Raw genomic sequence first — 19,107 nt, 5'->3', positions numbered from 1 at the left:
ATTGACAACTAGCTAATGAAGATATGTAATTGTTGTCATTTATGGTAACACATGATGTACATGCATACAGGAAACCTTGGAAATAAAGATACTTAGTTTTTGGTACTCAAAAAATTGTCTAAGTATAAATTTGGTTTACACTTAACCTAGAAGTCATAGTGAGTTAACTATCTATGTAAATATTTTAACTAAGTAACATTCTAATGGAATGTTCTAAAGTCCTCTAACAAGGCCATTCCTAATAAGTATTGACAACTAGCTAATGAAGATATGTAATTGTTGTCATTTATGGTAACACATGATGTACATGCATACAGGAAACCTTGGAAATAAAGATACTTAGTTTTTGGTACTCAAAAAATTGTCTAAGTATAAATTTGGTTTACAACAATGTATTATTTTGTATGTAACTTGTTAGTGATGTCATATTATGACTAGAGAAGTGAGATGGAGATTGTATACATGTTTATGATGATGTGTATAACCTCAGAAGTTAGTACAAACTATATGGAAAAAATATATTCGTGTTTTATCAATAAAACACGATAGTATAATTAAAGGAAAGGAATTATTTTGTTTACAAAATAATTACTTGACCAATTAGGGCTGACATCCTAGATGTTTACTCTAAGTTGGAAAAGTATATTGTGATCTTAGCCGACCTAGTATCAATTTGTGTAAAGGCATGGTATTTATGCAAAGTACATCTTGCAAATTAAAAGTACAAGTGTAAGTTGTGCAAATATTGTGATATATGAACTTACTATGACAGTGATATATGCAAAGTTTTGAGAAGCTATTTTTGTGATTCAAGATCAAGCTGAAGATTAGAGATCAGTTGAGAAATAAATTATAGAATCTATATTCCAAAAGTCTAATTACTTGTTTGGGCAATGAGCTCTTCTTGTTGCATGTTTGGGCAGTGGGCTCATCTTGCATTTATTGTACTACAACTCCTAATATGGTTGGAATCTTCTAACAGGGATTCAAAGTCTCCTAATAGGGACTCTTTATACTAAATTTTCTCATTGATTCCTAATAGGATCCATCCTGTAACAAGGAAATTATATATCAATATATTATCTAGTGGGTATCATCCCTACTAGGGTTTTCCCTTGGCCAAGGTTTCCCTAGTTAACAAAATATGGTGTTATGGATTATCTTTGTGCATGGTTAGTATTATTGTTTAGCATTACTTGTTTGCTTTGTTTTTTATTAAGGAAAATGGGTTTCAATAGGGCCCTGAAACCCTTACTCAATAAAAGTTAGACATAAAAAGAACACTTAAAGTAACAGTTTAACTAAAAGCAACCAACTAAAATAGCCCCCCATAAGTAAAAGAAAGAAACCTAAAAAAACTAGGGAGGGTTAGACAAAAAAACAAGGAGCAGCAAAAAATCTAGAAGGTAGCTTAGGTGATTTCTCTGAGTATTTATATGGCATGGATTTCTAGCTTTGACATTCTTTGATCCACTGCCTTCATGTTAGAGAGATCTTTGTTAGGTTCTGGGATATCCTTTTTCTTCATGCTAGATCTAGTTCACTTCCTTGAACTATCTTCAGGAGACCTATCCTTGGTGTTGTTGGGAGAAAGATCCTCCTCCTTACTGGCCCTATGTTCTTCCATTTTGTTAATGAGCATCTTTATGTTCTCATTAGCCTCTTTGATAATGTTATAGTTTCATTCAAGTATATAATGCATTGAGCTCTCCATAGTTTGGACCTTGCTCTTCACTTCTTCTACTCTGTTATCCATGCTCTTTTCTTCCTCTAGTTTCCTATTCTTCAAGTTGTAGTTCTCCCTCTCCAAAATGCTCACTCTATATCTAATCTCTTGGATTTCGTAAAAAATCTATTTGGTGGTGTAAAAGCTATCCATCCAACTATTTTTAGCATTGTTGAGAACATCCATTTGAGGATTTTCCTTAGTGTTGTCACTAAAAATCACAGGGTTGGGTCAATCAACTCTTCCATTTGGATTTTGTCCTCTTTATTCTCCTTGACCAAATTTCTGACTAATTCTCTATTAATCCCCATTCTAGTAGAAATATTGTCAAAATTCCTCCACACCACATTCCTATCCTTGCTCATAATCATGCATTTGCATTGGCTAGTTCCAAATTCCTCTTAGCCCTACTCCTACACATCCCCTTCACTCTGATTAATGTCCCCCTTAGCCATTTCCTTCCCCACCCCATGTTTTTCCTCCTTGGACTCAAAGACTTTCCCTCTTTTTTGGCCCCTAAAGGTAATGACATCTTCCTCTTTTCTAGTCCACATTTTGATGGTAATATTTCTATTACCACTCTTCCTCTTCATGCCCTCCCCTTCTCTAAGATAAGTCTCCTCCTCACATTCAACACTATTGCCCTTCATTTCCATGCCCTTGGCCCTTTCATTATAGTCCCTATCTGAAGATATGTCAAAACCCTATTTAGGTTCAGTTAGTGATTTTTCTCCTTCCTCTCCATTTTAATGATTCTTTTACCAAAAATAGGCTGTGCAGACTCTTCCTCCTATGAGTCTGAGTGCATCTCATGGTTGTCCTTAGTATCACAAGGCATATAGTCCTCTCTTGACTCTTCCATGTCCTCTCTACCCTTCTTGCCCTCCTTCCTATTCTTAATTTGTTTCCCCATAGACCTAGCCTTAAAAAATTTGTAGATTAACAACAAAATCCCCTCATGGAAGGTAGGGTTACTAGAATGCTTCTCCTTATAATCATTAATATTTTCATTAATAGAAGAGTAGAAGTAGAAGGGAATATATATCTTTGCCCCATACCTAAAATAAGTTGAGAAGCATGAAATGGTGGGTGTAAAGGAAGTCAAATTTGGTGTTGAGGGAGATGTACTTGATAATAACCTGCATCAAAAACCTCCATAGCAGCTTAATGGTGCTTGACAAATATTAAGTACCCGTCTTCACCAATGACTTCTTTTCCTCTAAATCATTGGTGATTTCTACCACTACTTGCCACAAAATATTTCTATCTTTGTAGAATTTCTTCCCCATAATGGGCATACCAGTCACTGCAGAGATAACATCCTCCATTACCATGAAATCCACCCCATCAATTTTAACAATTCCCTCATTCCATCTCTTTACCATGCTTTGGGTAATGGAGGGTTTGCAACCATGGAGCCGTTCTATGAAATCTATGACTTTTCTTTTTTTTAGAATGCTCCACACCTTGGAACGTCTACACCACTTTTGGGCTTCATCCTTTGGTTCCCTCCTTTTTCTTTCCCCACCATGATATCTTTCTCTATGTAAGCTTTATTTCTAGTATTGGTACCCTTCAAAACTGAAATATCTTTGGCACTAGTCATTTTCTCAAAACTTCCTTTTACCTTGTGAACTTTTTGCCCAAAATCAATCTTCAAAGTAAGTTAATGGATATTTTTGATGTGAGAAGTACAAGTGCTATTGTACTTACACATCACATTTCTGCACATTTCCCATAACTCATAACCAATCATAATGAATCTACACATCATATTTCTACACATTCCCAATAACTCATAAATAGTAATAATGGACCTTTTATGATTTCCAATCTACCTAAGATCCTTTTGCTTTCAATAAACTCATTAATATCTGATTGGAAATTATGTCCATCCATCCACTTTGCCATTTCATTGTTCTTGACTACTCAATTAGCCAACCTATCTACCACTTGATTGGCTTCTCGATACTCATGAGCCACATAGGTTTTTTCAAAGGTCTTAAGGTGTTGGATGAATTCTTTAATGATATTCATCATTGTACATGTTGGCTTGTTATTCTCATTAAGGCAGTCTATAATATTTTTTGAATCTCCTTCCAGCCAAAGATTTTTGACCTTCCATATGTTTAGCCAGTTTAAATGTTTGATGAGCCACAATCACCTCTGCATTCCTAGAGGGGAAAAAACTATAGCAATCCCTTTACCATATGCATTTTTTATGATGCCTCCCACCCCTACCTTTCCTGGGTTGCCTTTGGCTACCCTATCAAAATTTGCTTTATGTCAACCCTCAGGTGGAAGAGTCCATTTGCAATCTTCCCTCTTATTTTTATCCTTGCCCCTTGTGTTGAGAATGGGGATAGGACCTTTGATATTGGTGTAGTTTTCTAGAATAGCATTAAGGCATTTGTGGAAGACAATGTTTGTCTTTGTTTCCTTTTCCATAAAAATTATGTTGTTCCTCTCTTTCCAAACCCCCCAACACACATGGGGTAAGGTCCAATTGCACATGACCATGATATCACCCCCTAACAACCCATGGTGCCATTGTTAAAAGAGCCCCAATATGTTGGAAGAAAAGCACCAAGTCATATTGAAAAAAAGATAGGAAATGAGACCAAATAATTTTGATGAAATGGCAATGGATAAAGATATGCTGAACACTCTCACTATGATTTTTGCATAGAATGCATCTATTGGGCATCATATTCTTGCTATTGTAAGGTTATCCACCATTAGAATGTGGTTTTGGAGCATAATCTAGAAAAAAATGTTAATTTTTGGGATGAGAATCGGATACTAGGCTTTGGCCCAAACAAGGGCAAGTCCATTATTTTTCTTAGTCTCATAACCACAGACTATAGTGTAATTACCATTCATAGTCTCCCCCAAGATTATGAAATCCTTATTGTGGGATAGGGATATATGCTTGACCATTTCCATCAATAGGTTGAGCTTTGAGGACATCTTAGTCAGATTAGACCACTAATTTTGGATCTTGTAGTCACTCACCTTGCTCCCTTATCTTTCCATAAAATCATTAGCTCATTTGTTAAATGGCTCTATGTTCCATAGAGGTCTTGCTCTAAGCTAGTCATCATGCCAAAAATTAATATCTTCTCCACTACTTAGTTTCCATTTAGCTTTTTCAAAAGCTAAGCTCTTCATCCTCGAAATGTCATTCCAAATGTTAGAGCCCCTAGGGTTAGGATCCCTACTAATGAACTATCTAAAATTGATATTAGTATTCTAATTGAACTTCAAAATATCTCTCCATTCCCCATTGGTTTGAAAATCCTCCAAATCTATTTCACTTGGAGAGCTCTATTGAACCATTTCAAATTCTTAATCCCCAGACCCACCTGCTTCTTTGATTTGTAGATGTTCTCCCTTGTTGCCATTAGTGCTAGTCCACATAAAATTCCTCTAAATTGCTTCTAGATTATCAACCAACTTAGATTGGATAGAAAAGAGGCTTAAAGCATAAGTGGGCAAGTTCTACAAAGTAGATTTAATGAACATCACTTTGCTAGCCTAAATTAGAGTGATGCCTTTCCATCCTACTAGCTTTCTGTTGAATCTATTTATGAGATTATTCCAAAAGATGTCAGGAGGTTTGATCCCTAAGGGGAGACAAAAATAAATGGAAGGGAGGATGCCAACATTGTAACCTAGAATTTTAACAATTTTCCTTTGTTTGTCCACTGAGGTGTTGAAAAAGAACACAAAACTCTTCTTCTAGTTGATGAGTTTTTCAGTGGCATTGGAATAAGTATTGAGGATGTTCTTCACATTTATAGCTTCTCTCATGAAAGCCTCTCCCCCCAAAATGGTGTCATCCACAAATTATTGGTGGGTGAAAATCAAGGGACCAGAGGAAGGTTTCAGGCCCACTAAATCCCCTCTACTCCTTTTGAAATGGATAAGCCTACCCAGACCTTCAGCCAAGATGATGAAAAGGATAGGTGAGAGAGGGTCTCCCTACCAAAGCCCCCTAGAAGATTTGAAGAATTAGAGGAGGTCCCATTGGCCATGACTGCAAAGGAGGGGGTAGAAACCAATTGAGAAATAATATTTCTTACTCTAGCATTGAAGCCAAAAGCTTCTAGAATTCTATCCAAGAACCCCGAGTCCACCTTATCATAGGCCTTAGAAAGATCAAGTTTAAGAAGAGAACCCTCATGCTTACCAACCTCTAGGGAGTGGATCACTTCATGAACCTCAATGATGGAATCTAAGATTTGTATACCAAGGAAAAATCTCAATTGCTATGGTGCAATAATCTTCAAAAGTAATTTGATAAATTTTTTAGTTCAAACCTTCAGAAAAGTCTTGTAAAAAGAATTAAAGAGGCTAATAGGTCTAAAAGTTTCAAAAGAATCTGCACCTGTGACTTTAGGGATCAAAACCAAAAAATTGGCATTAATTTCTTTGAGCAGGTTCCTGGCACCAAAAAATTCTTGAACAAATTTGATGAGATCATATTGAATAACCTCCTAATATATCTGGAAGAAAAAAGTAGGGAAGCCATCAGGGCCAGGGGCCTTCTCAACAAGAAAAGCAAACACCACCTCCCTAATTTCCTCCAGCTTTGGGATGGCCACTAAGGTCCTATTTTGAGCATCACTAATCACACTAGGAATGACATTAAGAATAATATTCTAGTCCTCTTCTTCCAAGTTAAGGTCTTTAGCTAGGATGGAAGAAAAGTACCTGATAGCTTCATCTACTATCTCATTATCTTCCCTAATAGTATCATTCCCCTTTTTTATCTCACAAATTCTATTGGTAGCCCTGTGCTTCAAAGTGGAGAGGTGGATGAATCTTGAGTTTTTTTCCCCTTCCTTGAGCCAAACTAACCTAGACCTTTCCCTCTAAAACATTTCCTCTTTCCCTACAATGTTGTGAAGCTCAGCTAGAATATCCTTCTCATAATTCATCCTAATATCATCATTATCCCAAATTTGAATCTCTTCCTACACCTCAACAAGGTCCTCCAAAATCCTCTCTTTAGCTTGAAAAATATTACCAAAGTCCATTTTGTTCCATTTTTGAAGATCTATTTTAATGAATTTGAGTTTCTTGGCCACCATATACATGGTAGTTCCTTCCACCTCTATACCTCACACTCCTTAATTTTTTCAAAAAGGCCAAGGTAGTAGACTAGAAATTCTCAAATCTAAAAGGGAAAGCCTTCTTTCTATTGATGGTTTTTAAGGTAAGAGATATTAGAGAATGGTCCAATCCAAGATACACCATAGACGAGAGCTTGTAGTGAAAATGGTTCATCCTTTCCAAAGTGATGAGAGCCCTATCCAATCTTACCTAAATTCAATACATACCAATTCTCCTATTGGACCAAGTGAATTTTCCTCCCCCAAGATCAACATCCAAAAGGGTTGGGTCCTTGATCATGTCAGCCAAATGTTGCCTACTATCCACATTAGGCGAAAGCCCACCTAACTTCTCTAAGGCCAAGAGAGGAGTATTGAAATCACCCATAATGATGCCCTTTGGTTCTACCATCAAGGCCAACAAATAAAAATCTTTTATCCAAAATATTCTTCTGCTATTCTTAGTATTAGGGGCATAGATGATCATGAGATACTAGCTAACCTAGGCCTTGGGATCAAAGAAATGCATGAGAAAAATATTACCTCCATCAAAAATGATGTCAGCTTCAAAGGCTTCCTTCTAGATTACTAATAGTCCACCAAAAGCTCCATTAGAGTTTGTAGCCATGTTCTTCATTCCTTTACAAAAAAATAAATTTTCAACTTTCTCCTTCTTCATTTTAGTTTCCTAAATTAAAAATAAATCTGGCCTATGATCCCTAATCATATTCCTAAAAATTTCTTATTTGTGGATTCTATTGAGTCCATGAATGTTCTAGGAGATGATCTTCATGCTTTATTTTGGCTACATGTTTCCTGGATGGTTCTTTGGGTCCCATCCATGATATTCTTCCTTTCTAATTTGATATTTATTCTTCTTGCCTAGAGCATTGGATTTACTTCCAGTGTTAGCTTTTACCCTAATTCTCATTGCTATAGGCAAGAATGGTGAGGGGTCCCTACTATTTTTCTTTTTATTACTCTTGACTAATATCTATGGTCCTTCATTGGCTTCCTTATAGCTATCAAAGAAAGCCTCCATCTAGGAAAAGTGGCTAGGAGTGGTGGTAGACACCCTCTATGAAATCAATTGACTATTGTAGGGGAAACCCCATTGCTTATACTAAAGTTTAATTCCTATGAAAGAGGTTGTCCCATCACCTCCACAAGAACCTCACCCTGATAGTTAGGAATTCTAGATGCTTCATTAGTTTCCTCCACTATGGTCTCCTCATTGGTATTCTTCCCTATGGTCATAACATCATTTGTTTTATTCCTGCCAACCACATTATCCACTCCTCCCACCAGAGTGGTAATTTTGGGATTAGTCTCAATATCTAACAAGGCCCTATTTCTATTTGTTAGTAAGACCTTGTTCTATGCCTCCTCCTCATTATCTTTCTTTCCTTCCAAAGTGTTATGTTCCAATGGGGTCTTTGTCTTGTCTCTCTCTCCAAGAACTTCCCGCTCCCCCCAGGATCTTTCCTTTTTCTACTTTCTCCTTCCACACCTTCTTAGGAGCCTTCACTTGGTTTTGAAAATTTTGTTGGTTATCCTTGCATTTTCCTTATTTATTTTGAGCTCTAAGGGCCTTTTCCTTCTCTCTAAAAATAGGACAAGTCTTATCTTTATGTCTTGCCTTTTTGCAATGGAAGCAAGGAAAAGGTACATTCTCATAATCTATATGTTGCACTCATCTTCCCAGACATGATTGAAACTTGATCACTTGAGGCATATCCTAGCTCTCAACCACTCCAACATAGATTCTAGCATATGTGAGTCTTTTCTTGGCCATAGTGATAGGATCAATAGATAACAATTCCCCAAAAGAGTTCATGATACCATCAAAAACATCTTGATGCCAGCATTGTAAGGGGAGTTCCAACAACCTAATCTAGACCATGGCCTGGGTTAGGAAATCATTGTTAAGATTGAGGTTGGATGTCCACTTTTTTAATGTAAGAGTAAAATTCCTCATCAACTAGTTTCCCACAAAAAGAATCCTTGAGTAATCTTTAGGGAAGGAGAACTCAGAAGACATAAAGCCTTTTGCCATAGTTGTTACTTCAACCTAACCTTTCAACTCCCAGTTTTTTCTTGCAAAGATTTGCACTAGATACATATTTGGTTGGGGGCCAATGAACTTACCCACCAGGGTAGCAGACATGCCCAAAATATTATGATCTATAACCTTTGTAGGAACTTCTAAGGCAAAAATACCCTTTTCCTTGTTTGATTTATCAATGATCTTAGGGGAGGAGGATTTACCTGATGGTTTGACTCCAAATAGATTAGTCCATAATCCCCAAGACCCTGGGGCTCCTCATCCTGGTGTCCTTGGTTTTGGAGTAAAATTAGCCTTTTCTCCTAGATACAGCTATAGGGCACATGGGTCCCCATATTTTGTTGCATCCCCCTTTCCATCATTGTTATCCTACTCCAAGCCCTAGACTGGTTTGTTGAAACAATTGATTAATTTTGTATTATCTTTGGTGTTACACAAAATGTGATATCACTATTAGTAAATGTATGCCAAGCTAACTTGGGTAGTGAGGATAGTTCTTTGTGTCTACCAAGCATTCTAGAGTTTGCCAAGTTCAGAAGATAGTTTCTACTGAGTTCACTAAAGTGCCAAAGGAAAGTTTACAAAAATTGAGTCTCACTTGGTTACTGAAGGTAATGTTGGATGGAAACAGTGTTAACCAAGCTCACTGGGTTACCAAAGTAACTTTACGAGTATGTATTGTTAATGAAGTTCACTTGTTTAACATAGGAAAATCATTTTTGAGTTAGTGTCTACTAAGCAAGGTCAGCTAATGAAGGATTTTCTTGTTTTTTCATATTGAGTTCAATTGATTTATTTGTTTCTTCTAGCTAACTAAGGAGATGGATATTAATTATTCTAAATTGTATTCTAGAAAACTTGACAGTATAAGTATAAGGTCAAGTTGAGGATTATAAGTGTGTGAATGTGAGGAAGATTTGATGATGCTAAGAGGAAGTGAGTTAGAAGGATAAGAAGAATATCCTTGTGGAGTTGAAAAGATACATTTGGTCAAGAAGGATCAAGTCTACAAGCCATAATTGAGATTTGTAATCAGAAAATTAGTTGGATTTGAAATCAAGTCATCTCATTGTTACTCTCTAACCATTGTAGTAGTGATCTAAATCTCTTAACAACTATTTGTAATCCACTAACAAGGTGGTAGTTCTATTGAATTGTCTAAAGACTTATAACAAGGTGATTAAATCATCTATAGGGTCACACCTAACAGTGTGTTTTGTAACCTTTAATAGGGTTGGCTCGTAATAAGACTCATTTTAGAAGAGTGAAAATCAGTAACTAGTTACAATTGGTGGTATTTCCCAAATTGGGTTTCCACATTAAATATTGGTGTCAACTGTGTTTGTGCTATTTTATTTTATGTGTTTGCAACTAAGTTAAAGTAATGGTAATCATAGATAACATCTAAAGTTTTCATGTTATGTATTTGCCAAGCATATTTAGTATTTATCAAGTTATGTGTGTTTGTTGAGCTTCAGTAGAGTTAAGTTTTTAGAGTTTTTTTTTGTACTAACATCTAAGAGATCTAGGATTTATTTTAGTGGTAACTAATTCACCCATCCCCTCTTAGTTACTCTTCTTATATTTGCAACAATTGGTATTAGATCTTTTGGTGCTTGCAGAGAAGGTTTCAAGGACCTAAGCTAAAGATCAGTATGTCTTATAGAAGAGAGATTCCCAAGTTGAATAGAGACAACTTTGCAACATGGAAAGGACTTATGAGGTTACATGTAGCAACTATTAGTAATTTAGGTTGTAAGTATCTTGATTCTAAATAGAAGACCCCCATTAGAACATTATTAGTTGAAGACATTGTTGAAAAGAAGAATCATAATATCATGATGATTGATATTGCATTTGCTCTTAGTTATGTTGAATTTGATGAAGTAAAAGTTTACAAAATAGCTCATGAAATATGGACCAAACTGAAAGACATTTATGGAGGAGATGAAAATGTAAGAATACCTAAAGAAAAAAGTCTCAGAGGTCAATTTGATCAGATGAAAATGAGAGAAGATGAAAACATTGCAAAACATGTGGAAAGAATCAAAGCAAGTGTGAGTGCAATCAAATCATCTGAAGGAGACATTGATCACAAAACATTTGTAAGAAAGGTACTTAGAACCCTTCTTCCTATCTATAAAATTAGAGTGTTTTTTGTTCAAGAGATGAGATGTGATCCAAATAGTAAAATATCTTTGGATGCTCTAGTTGGAAGATTGACAATTTTTGAGTTGGATAACTATGATAACTATGTTCCTAGTTCCAAAGGTATTGAGTCTGCATTTGAAGCCAAACTCTCACTCACAAAAAATAGTAAGAAATAAAAGGCTAGTCAATTAGGAAGTGAAGAAGAAAAGGAAGAAATTTTAGACAATAATCTTGAAGTTGTTGAAGCCCTACTTGCAAGGAAATATTCCAAAGGCAGAGGAAAGTACAATGGTAAGGTTCCTCTGATCTATTTTTCTTGTGAAGAAGTTGGTCACATCATTGCAAGGAGTCCACACAGAGAAAACAAGGATGAAAATAAAAAATAAAAAATAAAAAGGCAAGAAGGAATTCAAAAACTACAAAGACTACAAGGACAAAGGTAAGAAATATTGTTTTATGGCTAAAGATTCTAATAACATTGAAGATGAAATGGTATATATTGCTATAAAAGATGAATTTGATGACGAAGGAGATAAGATGCCACTTATCTCTGATGTTAGTAAAAATGATACATGGATCATTGATAGTGGCTTCTCACATCATATGACTGGAGATAAAACAAAGTTTGAGCACATGGAATATTATGATGGTGGTAGTGTGAGATTTGGAAATACTGAACCTTGTTGTATAAAAGGAAAAGGATGTATTTCTTTGACTAAATAAATTATATGTGATAAGGCTTATTGAGTTGAACGAATAAAGCACAATATACTGAGTGTGGCATAGTTGAATAACATTGGATTTAAGGTATAATTTATGGATGGAAAGGAAAAACTACTGGATGGAAAAGGAAATCTAGTTGGATATAGCAAACAAACAAAAGGTAACCTATTCTATCTTGATCTCAGTGAAAGTTCATGTTTTATTTCTCAACTAGAAGAAAGCTAGTTATGGCACAAAAGATTATGTCATGTAAAATTTGAAAATCTAGTTAAGATAAGCAAACATAGAAGAGTAAGTGGTATTCCTAGTTTGAGGAAACTTAATATGGGTCTATGCAAGAATTGTCAAATTGGCAAGATGGGAAAGACTAGTTTCAAAAGAAAAAACTATCATTATATAGAAATCTTAGAGCTTGTGCATACTGACTTATGTGGACCTATTGGAATAGAGAGTTATAGTGGAGATAATTTTTTCATTCCTTTTGTTGATGATTATTCTAAAATGATGACTATAATGTATCTAAGAGAAAAAGTAGAAGCCTTTCAAAAATTCAAGTGGTATTTGGCAAGAGTAGAAAAAAAAATAGGAAAGAAGTTGAAATGTTTAAGATCAAATAGAGGTGGTGAATTCATCTCCAAGAAATTCAATGAATTCTTCATTGAAAAAGGAATTAAAAGAAAAGTATCAACCACTAGTACACCTTAGCAGAATGACATAGCTGAAAGAAGGAACATATCCATCATGGATTGTGTAAGAACATTGATGATAGAAAAGAATGTTGCAATCAAATACTTTAAGGAAGCTATCAACATTGTAGTTCATACCTTGAATATAATAAATTGAAAAAAGACTCAAATCAAACTCCTTGTGAACTATGGTATGGCTACAAACCTAATGTAAGTTACTTGAAAGTATTTGGTAGAAAATGTTATATCATGAAAGAATCTAGGGAAGGAAAATTTGATTTTAAAGGTGATGAAGCCATATTTCTAGTATACTCCTGTAGAAGTAAAGCATACAAATGTTTGAATTTATCTACTCATAAAACCATAGAAAGTGTACATGTGAGAATTGATGAGTTTGTAGAAAAGAATGAAGAAGAAAGTAACAAAGAGCCTAAGGATTACAGAAGATTTGTTTACTATGAACCTAATACCCTACCAAACCTATCTAAAAGAAAGGAGGATTCACCTCTTGAGTCCCCAAAATATCCAATAGTTATTGAGTTGTAGACAATGCAACCCATGTCATAGTTTGAAGGACCCGAGTCACATTCAAAGGCCACTAAGCTAGTGCAAACCGAGTCTGATGGACCTAAGTCATAGACAGTGGGACCTAGGCTTGATACTAAAGTTCATGAAGAAATTAGTGAAACTCATTCAAAATCCAAAGAACCTATGTTAGCAAGATATGTCAGAAGGAATCATGCACCTAATCAAATCATTGGAGACAAATCAAATGGAACAATGACAAGAAACAAATTGAAAGGTACATGTTTACTTGTTGATTTGAACCTAGAATTATAAACAATGAAAATAGGAGCAACACTTCCTTAATGCTATTGATGCAATCATTAGTGAGAATTTAGTGATCATAAGATGTTTCACTTTTCATCAGATCACAAGACCATGGAAAGTGTGCTCATCCAAGACAAAAAGATATGTAGGAACAATAGGGTGATCTTTGCCCCAACTAAGTATGTTAGTAGAATTTGTAAACACATGGTAAACACTAGAACTAAAATATCACACAATCAAATCAACACAACAAAACTATTGGATCCATTATTATCATGAACAAGAATTCACAAAAATAACACACTTCAGCAAGAATAACTACACTCAGAATGAGAGCACAATAGCATATATTATTGCATCAAAATAATGGCTTGGAATACATATTACATTCTTGAATTTACAAGAAAATTTCTCCTCAATTTGTTTTGAGAGTTAGAGATCTCTTTATGCAAAGATATGCTTCTAAACTATTAAAACAACTCTATTTATGTACAAATTGACTCTCTAACTAGTGCTTAATATGACTCCATCCTTATATATATATATCATTAAATTGATGCATGAGCCTTTACATGTCTTAAAACAAAGAAATCATGAGAAAATAAGAAGAATAAAGCCATTAGATGATGTAGGAGTCTTTGGAGGTGCCAAAAATAGAAGCTCAACATTTATTGGATGTTTTTAGGAGTTAAACTATCGGCAGAATGCATTTTTGATGAATGGAAACCTCTAAATTTGAAATTGCTAGTTAAATATCTGTGCACCTCTGACTTCTTCAAAAAAATTTGGTGCACCATGTAATAAGCATATCTTGGGAGCAATGCACCTAGTGCACCTCAAAAGAAGGTCCAAAATATACAAAATTTTACCAATTGTCAAAACTGAAATTCTAGCTTCTAGGTTTTGTTGTCCTTCATACTAGAGCTATGTTTGGGTATTTTATCTTGAATTTCTTTATAATCTCAGTGATTTGGGTTGCATCTAGAAAATCTAGAGCTTCATATTTTTTGTTCAATTTTTTCCTATAGTTTCCCACCTCAATGTGAGTCTCTACAAAATCTCCTAGTTTCATATTCAAACTAGCAATGCCTCTTCGATATTAAATGTCTATCTAATATCATTATCAATGGAAGACTATTCAAAAGTCTTCCAAAACTATTCAACAATTACTTCTATAGTCATTAGTTTACCCCTTGAATCATCTTCAAAAATGTCTAAGCAATCATCACTATAATGTCTCTGTACCTCCAAAATTTGCTCTTGTGTTTGATCCTTGAGCTTATTAATATCCACATGTAATGCTTCCATTACTTTATTTCCATATGCAATTTTCTCTATCTAGTCATCTATTTTATCTAACTCATCTACTATATATACATCCATCAACATCTAATACCTTTGACCTTTTATGGACTATAATGTTTGCAGGTCTTTAACCCAAGTATGTACCTCATCCATTAACCCAAAATCTTGGTTAAATATAGAAACCAACTTATCTATGTTATTATACATATGGTGTAGTAGTTCAAGATTTCCTTGTATGATCTACACACCTTTCTCTTCAAAACTTTCTTAAAATTGTTGACAAGCCTTCAAAAAGGGATCAAGTTGTATAGTCTCCTTATACCTCTTCTTAAGTGTTGCATTTAGAGTCTCCTCAAGATTTTTAGGATCCAATGGACCAACTATTTAATTTAGATATCCTCTTAGGATCTCATTCTACTTTCAAAGGGTCATCAATTTAGTCTCATCCCATTCTAAGTGGCTAAAAACTTCTTTGATTCCCATAGTCACCATTAATTTGGCAATATGCATAGTGGGTTTTCCAAGCATGACCTCCATGATTTGATAATCTTTTGGAATCAAGTTCTCAATATTTTCATGCAAAGGAGGGATAGAAACATGGGTGAACAAGTCATAATTTTGATCACTCATGACAAAGGCCAGTGTTCGTGCATCACCTACATGTGACAAAAAGCTTCTTAAGAGATTCAATTAATTATCTCATCCCCTCTTCCTTAGTAGAATACTACTACCTTTTGTTTCTAATAATTACCTCTTTCCTCAACCATCTTGGAGTATTTTCCATTAGAGATTTACCTTTAGGAAAAGAAGGAGTTTGTTCTACTAAGATTTTTCCCTTATCACTCCTCTCTGGAGTCTTCTCCTTTTGTGAGAGATCCACATCGAGCATGTCTATATCTATCAAGTCCATAGTCCTCACCTCTATGTCTTAGGAAGTTTTTTGAGGTTCCTCATATATTTTCCCTTTCTTTAACACTTCATTGACATGTACTTATTGTGGCTCTTCTTCCCATTTAGCTTGGACCTATTCTTCATTAAATAGAGGGAGAGGAGTAGTTGAACCTTTATCCAAGCAAGATAAATCTTGACTTGATGATGGTGGAGCACTTGAAGGTCCTGTGACTGAGGTTGCAAATGACTCCAATCCTCTTGTGGAGGTTTATTTATTGGAGTATCCCTTATTTTTTTTCCCACCAAATCAGTGCCTACCAGCATGAAATCAAAATTTGATATTTGATAAACATCAGCCCCTTCATCTTCCTACTCATCCTTAAAAGTTATAGACTGAATAGGCTATTTGGGAATGGATGGTGGTGTAATGGTGGAGCTTCTTCTCCATTCTAACTCTATAGCCCTAGCAAGATGATCCCTCTAACTTAAGGGAAGGTTATCTTCTTCTTCTTCCTCTTTTAGAATAACTTTTTGAATTGACAGAAAAGTAATAACCCTTCTTATTACCTTTTTGTCTCCTTTTAATTGGAGTTTTTATCTTTCTTCTCTTGGGAGCCAATGGGGAGGCTTCTACCTCTTGTTTAGGTAGAGACACTTCTTGTATTTCTATTTCAGCTCCTTTCCCTTGTTCTAGTAGTGGCACTTGAGGATTATCTAGAGTCTAAAAAGCTTCTATATTTTTTACTCTTTGTACATTCTCTATCCCTTGTTGTTCTGGTGCTTGAGTTACCTCTTCTCTAGGATCAGCTCATTGGGGGGAAGTCCTTTTCCTCTTGCCTTTACCCTTATGAGCCCTAAAGTATCCAACTTCTCTATCAAGTTGGTGCATTATTTCTAGCCTCACTAGGGGCTAAGCTATGAAAGTGGGCATTGCCACCTTTTCTCCTCTACCTTTCACTGGGCAAGCTGTAGCTTGGAATACTAAAGTTTTAGGAATTGGATCCAAATTGAATGGTGTTTTGACCCAATCATTGGTTAGTTGGATGACATGCCTTTCCCTATGATTAATATTTGAATTTTCCTGTATATAAATCTTTGCATTCATGATAGGTCAATCAAATATCTTATCTCTATTATACAATGGATCTAGGACCTCTATGATATCTTGCTTTACTATCTTTAAAGGGACCTTTATCTTCAAGGCACTACTTGCCAAATAGATAGTCATCCTACAATAATCCTTTCTACAGATTTCATAGTCATCCACTACATTCATCCAATGGTTCTCTATGAAATCTTCATGTTGGAACTATTTTCTTGCCAAATACTGGACTCTACCAATGTTATCAAAATAGGGATGAGGAGAGTTATATTCCTTCAAGGGATACTAATCCCACTTAGACTCAAAAGTCACAATATCCTATTTCTAGACAAAACTAAATGGTCCTATAGTGATGGGCCATATCGAGGTTTTCTTGTGCTACTTCCTTACCCTCTCATATGTAGACAAGAGTTGTCATGGAATCTCCAACAATACGAGCCTATCACATGGATACCTCGGGAGCTTCTTGAGATTGAAATTCATACCCACTACCCTTAAATAAGTGAATATCTTATATTGGATGTAGTAGGCACCAATTTATGTAATCTTTGCCACTACCTCATCTAACATACTTTTCACATAATCCCCTTCAATGAACTGAATGATTGTGAAAATGAAGGCATCATTCACTATTTTGTATTCTTTTCTATGCTCTAAAAGCTTTTTCTTCACCAACTGAGGGTATACCACATAAGGCCATGCATTTGTATCTTGGATGTTGCCCCTTTTGAACAATCTCAGATAGTCTATTGCCCTTGTAGCTAACAAGTACACCAAATAGGATATCATATAGAACTTTTGTTTTTCCTTGACTATTGCCAATTGCTCATCCAAGTTACTACTGAAAATCAACTCCTAGTCAATTAGCATCTTAGTTGTTCTGATGGTCTCAATGATACCATCCATATATTCAGGTGTCCTAATGCCAATAACCCCATGACTCTACTCAAAAGTATTATAGAATATCCAATATCATCTTTCATAGAGCCTCTTTTCATGTCTACTTTTCCTACTTTGCATCTGAGAGGAGTCTTATCAATGAGGTACAAGGATTGGATGATTTTTGATGCTTCCTCTCTATGTTCTCTATTCCATCTTTCTACCTAATGATATGTCAATCTGATATACTAATATACTCTTAGAAGATGGAGGACCTTCTCTATATTTTTAGGTCTCAAATCTAGCACGTTCTCTCCAATTATACTTTTCACAACCCTTTCTTTTGAAACATAATTCTCTGCCAATGCCATGATCAATTTTGAAGATAGTATTCATACTGAGTGAGATGCTATGTTGACTAGCCCTGATCTGATAAGAGTAGATATCATTGGAGACCTCTTAGTCGGTATGTTGCATAAAAATAGGAAGGTGTTCCAATTGATATGGTTGAGTTCAATATCTTGGATCTTTGAATATTCATCTTGGAATCATGAATTTTTTGAAACACCTTGAAACTTGAAAACTACTAGTTTCGGGGCCATATTTGTAGTGAGGGATGATAAGGAGGAAGCCATTTGATCTACCAAAAATAAATATTCATTAGTTTGGAAGATTAAAATTTTTAATTAAGACAAACCCTAATTATGACAAAAACACAACCCAAAAACCCTAATTTTTACATAACTATTAAAAAACACCTGAAACTTATAAAAAACCCTCTAAAAAACAAAATAGTGCACCTTGCACACCTCAAAGGTGTAGTAGGTGTGCCTTTTCCCTTTACCAAACTCATAAAATAAGAGTGTGCACCTAGCAAATCTCATGGCGTACGCTAGGTATGCACTCTTATAACACAAAGACAAGACACAAAAAAGAAAAAAGGTGCACACTTAGTACACCTCATGGGGTGCACTAAGTGTGCACCCTTTACCATCCTTGGGGATACTTCAACTTTAGTAAAGGTGTGCATGTGTGTGCCTTGGATAGGTGCACACTTGCACACCTTATACTAGGTCAAGCCCTTTTTAAGTTTGTTTGTTAAATTTTTTAAAATTTTAAAGTGTTTTGTTTGATTAATGAAAAAGGTATGCACCTTGTGCACCTCAGGAGGTGTGCAAGGTGCACACCTTTACCTTAGGCATTTTTGTTTAATTTTTTGTGTGCTATGTATAATAATATGTAGAATGGTGTACCTCGAACAATATAGAGGTACGGTAGGTGGAACTAGGAGGAGATAAATGATGAAGAAAGGGGGCATGGTCCTAGGCTTTATAGGCCTAAGATTCAGCACACCTCTTGGAGGTGCATAGGTGTGCACTTACAAGAGATAAGTGCTTTCTTTAAACTATCTAGCACACCAGGTGAGGTGTACTAGGTGCACTATTGCCCCCCTTCATAATGATAATTTGAGTTTTCTCCTTCAGAACACAGTTTCTGGCAACTGGGTTTTTGGGTAGAGACCCTAAATTAGGTAAAAACACTAGGTGAAACCCTAAACAAGACTCAAACCTTAGACTAAGGATCTAAAAAGCTAAAAAATTAAGTAGGGGGTCCCCATTTCTAGGCAAAAT

Source organism: Cupressus sempervirens, chromosome 10 (assembly GCF_028749045.1).
Source record: "Cupressus sempervirens isolate cs-2001-9-10 chromosome 10, ASM2874904v1, whole genome shotgun sequence".
NCBI lineage: Eukaryota > Viridiplantae > Streptophyta > Pinopsida > Cupressales > Cupressaceae > Cupressus > Cupressus sempervirens.
Note: the sequence above shows the minus strand (reverse complement) of the source record.